This window comes from Frankliniella occidentalis, unplaced genomic scaffold (assembly GCF_000697945.3).
Source record: "Frankliniella occidentalis isolate FOCC.00 unplaced genomic scaffold, Focc_3.1 Scaffold241, whole genome shotgun sequence".
Classification (NCBI taxonomy): Eukaryota; Metazoa; Arthropoda; class Insecta; order Thysanoptera; family Thripidae; genus Frankliniella; species Frankliniella occidentalis.
In genome coordinates, this window is record NW_026267367.1 from 47948 (window position 1) to 51781 (window position 3834).

At 58.1% G+C, this 3834-nt stretch overlaps 1 protein-coding gene across 1 annotated transcript in view; it reads left to right on the top strand.

Annotated features, from left to right (window-relative positions):
- Positions 1-3834, top strand: part of LOC113202095 (tropomyosin-1, isoforms 33/34-like) — a 185573-nt gene that overhangs the window by 14128 nt on the left and 167611 nt on the right. The window lies entirely within an intron of this gene.

Genomic DNA, 3834 nt, shown 5'->3' on the forward strand with positions numbered 1-3834 from the left:
GGGCTGGCCGTGGCGGTAGCAGACTCTTCCACACGACTGGGCCGTGATTGGCTCGTTACAGGATTTCGGTTTGGCGTGTTTCCGGCAGCCTGGCAAGCCTGGCCAGATCCGTGGAGGGGGGCAGGGTTGGCGGCGGTGCGCGGGTCGGGGTGGTGGCGGCGCTGCGCCCCGGGCAGCGCCGCGTGACCCCGCCGTCACGTGGCCTTGCACGCCCGCTGCCACGGATTCATCTGGATCCGAATTTTCCTACTTTAAGCGAGCTTCTTCCCTTAGTAAGAGCAGCCGCACGCGGTGAGAAGAGGGAATGTATCATTTAATTAGGATCTGTTCCGTTTTTTTCTGATCTTCGCAGCTCAGCAGCACCGAGCAGCACCACATGGTAAGATGGTCATGATCTTGGTCCGGCCCGGCACCGTTCATCCCTTTCTCCTCTTCATGTTTTTATCAAGGAGTCGCCTTCTTTTGGTCGTTACACCGCGTGGCGCACTTACTCTCGCTTTCAGTCCGACGCGCACCTCGTGTAACGCCCGCGCGACAGAACGGTCAATTCGTTGTAGGTAAAATGACCATACCCCCCACCCCCTCCTCTTTTTGGTCCGAACAGGAGGAGGAGGAGGAGCAGGCGAGGAATGTGACGCGCCGCGGCGTTACTGATTGCTTTGGAAAGGAAGAGTGCGTTACTGGCTTGCCGGGGGGGCTTACCGGGGGCCTTGCGGAGGGGCCTTACGGAGGGGGGGCGGGCCTTACGCTGGCTGCCGTAACACTGTGTTGCGTAATTGTTTTATGATTGCCCATTAATAGCGATTAGATGGGGAGGCGCGCACACACAGTGTAATCACGGTGAACGGATGACCCCCCTTCCTTCTCCCCCCGCCCCCCATTTCACCCCGCCGCTCGCCGCTCCCTCCACCCGTATACTCGCCGCGCTGTTATGCAAGCTGTCACTAATAGGTACCTCGGGAGTACCTTTGCCGCCCAGCAGAGCCGCCCCCCTCTTTCACCCCCTTAGCCTACCTCTCTGAGGTCAGCCGTGGCCGTAGTTAGTGCTTTACAACAATGATGGACACCACATCGGGCCATCCGATCCGAGTAGCCGTAGTATAAGCCTTGCGCCGCGCCAGCGGCCACACTTCAAAAATATCCGTTTAATTTTTAGTTTTCTTCCTCTCTTTTCTGTACGCGCGCATCACACACAACTTATAATCGAACAATGCAGTAAAATTTTACAACGTCGTGGCTGGACCGACACGGCCGCCGCTTATACCTCCCGCCTCTCGCGCGCGTTTCTCCCATTAGGAGGGGCCATGGCTGGCTATCGACCAGCAGTGATGGTCATCTTGTAGTCCGGCGGTGTCCGCCCGAAAGGTAGCTACTAGTCGTCTAGCGACGACCCGGTATGGCGAGTCGCCCTAGAGTCTTTGCGACGAAATAAAATCGAAGCGGTGATAGACGTTCGCAGCCCCCCCCCCTCCATCCCAAACATTCCTTGGTGAAATATTCAGCTGACTCATCAGCGGGCCGCCGCCGGGGGGGCCTTATGAGAGGACAGTTCTTCAATTGCAGCCCCCGCCCTCCTCCCCGCCGCTGCCCATCTCTCCCCCTTTTCCTTCTGGTCGCCCGCGCGCCCAACGCTCACCCTATTGGAAATCTTTCAACCGAAATCGACTTATATTTCCAGACCAATATCTATAATTGTTCCCCGCCCATTCTTCCCCCCCCCCCCCTGATCGGGCTGGCTGGCGCCCTGGCCTGGCGCGTGGGCGCGTGGGTGACACAGCAGGGCGGCGCCTTTGCTGCCCATCATCGTCGTGACCGCGGATAATTCGGCCAGACAAAGTGGCGACTTTTTTACAACTTTACTTTTGGCTTGTCTGCCGCGCCCTTGTGCCGTGTCGTGGGTTAGGGTAGGGTACTTTCAGCGTCCGAGTTTTCCTCACCCCCTCCAATGTCCCCTCGCAACCTTCCGCGCGCGAGGGATTGAATTAGCGACAGCCATGTCAAATTTTCAGCGTTGGACTCGCGCTGTCCTCGGGACCTTCCCCCCCCCCCTTTCCCCCTGTCTCACCAAGGGAGGACGGCGCTAGGGGAGGGGGTGGGGGGAGTTTTACTAGGCTCAGACGTTCAGGCACGGAAACCAATTTCAACTTTGGTGCGCGGCGCACTCATCTGAAACTTTTTTTGTGCGTGGATTTTAAAGCAATTTCGCACGCACTGTCGTGTTCTCTGCTTCCAGTTTCGCTGTGAAAAATTTGTGCGCTACGCTGATTTTTTTCATTTTTGCCTGCGAGACGACAGACTCTACAAGACAGGTACATAAATGTCAGCCCGAGTATTGAATACACTCTTAATCAGGAGGCACAACGTTGTCCTCTGAAAAGCAACTTATCTTCTTTAAGCAACCCTTCCCCTGTTGTGAAAGGGTGTGATGGTAAATCTATCGGGCGATTTTGTGTCTCTTGGAGTGAGTCCGACCGCCATAGCTAGCTATGACTAAGAGCATCAGAGAGAGGGGGGGAGGGGGGGGGGGTTATAGGCCAGGCCAAAAGCTGGGCCATCAGGGAGGAACAACGGAGTGGCACAGCAGCCACCCCACGGCCCGGCGACGGCAGCGGGAAAACTTCGCCACTCATTAGCCGAGAGTTTGGGCGCGCGGGCGCTTCTGTACTACAGCTCCCGCCCCGTCCGGAACGCGGCTCGACACGGCGGGGCGAGGGGGCAGCAGAGAGGACAGCGCCATGCCGAATTTAAATCAGAGATGGGAGGATGTGCCGCCGGAGCGAGCGACGGCCTGTCCTGTCCCCCTGCACTTCCCTTTTCTTGCTTTTTATTTGTACTGACGTGGATAGCTGGGAGATGAGTTAGACGAGTTGTCCGCGGGGGCTGCGAAGAAACTACGTCATTTTTATATAATAGTGTGACAAATTTAATTCAGCTCATTTGTGTTCAGTCTGAGGTTAGTTTTTTTCCTCCTGGGGAAATTTATTATTGCGTCTCAACAATGTCATTAACCCTTGCCTTAAATGGAGGCATGTCTGAATGAGTATAGGAGGGGATATAGGGTGAGAATCGTCACGTAAATGGCGTAATTATTTGCGTAGACGACCCCTCACGTCGTGAGTCCGAGTCAGGGAGACGTGGTGGCACAAATAACGGCAGTGCAAGTGCAGTAGTGCATGTTTCTGAACTGGTCCAGCCGCCGACCACTGGCCGGTCCCTCCATTCCGTCCAGCGCAGCGCCCATGATTACTTCCTCAGTGTCGCCACACTCCGGCCGCAGCGGCACCCTCTCGACCCCCAACCCCAACCCCCCGCGCGGGGCGGTGTGACCTTCCGGAGGGAGCGTTCTAGTTAGGAAGGGAACCAAGTTCGGTCCAGTCGGCCTGCTCTGCCGCCGCCGCCCGCCCGGACCGGGACCGGCCTCGGCCTCGCTCCGAGCGCCAACTTGAGCCTATATTTCAAGTTCCAGCGAGAAACTAGCGTGGGGGCGGGGCCACCCTTGCAGACAGCGACGCGTCGTGTCGGGCGGTAGAGGCCGGGTGGGTTGGGCATAGCTGGCTGCCGGTGGCAGAGGCCGAGGTAGCTGCCAGTTGCAGAGGCTCACCTGGCTGCCGATGGCAGAAGGTGAGCAGCCTGAGCAGCCTGCCATCTACGGGTGGCAGAGAAGGCTGACCTAGGTGGCAGAGGCTGAGCAGCCAACTGGTGGCAGAGGCCGACCAGCCTGCCGATGGTAGTGGTCGGCCAACCTGCTGGCTGCCGGTGGCAGAGGCTGAGCAGCCTGCCGGTGCTGTGGCAGAGGACGAGCAGCCAATGCAGGCTGCCGATGGCAGAGGTCGG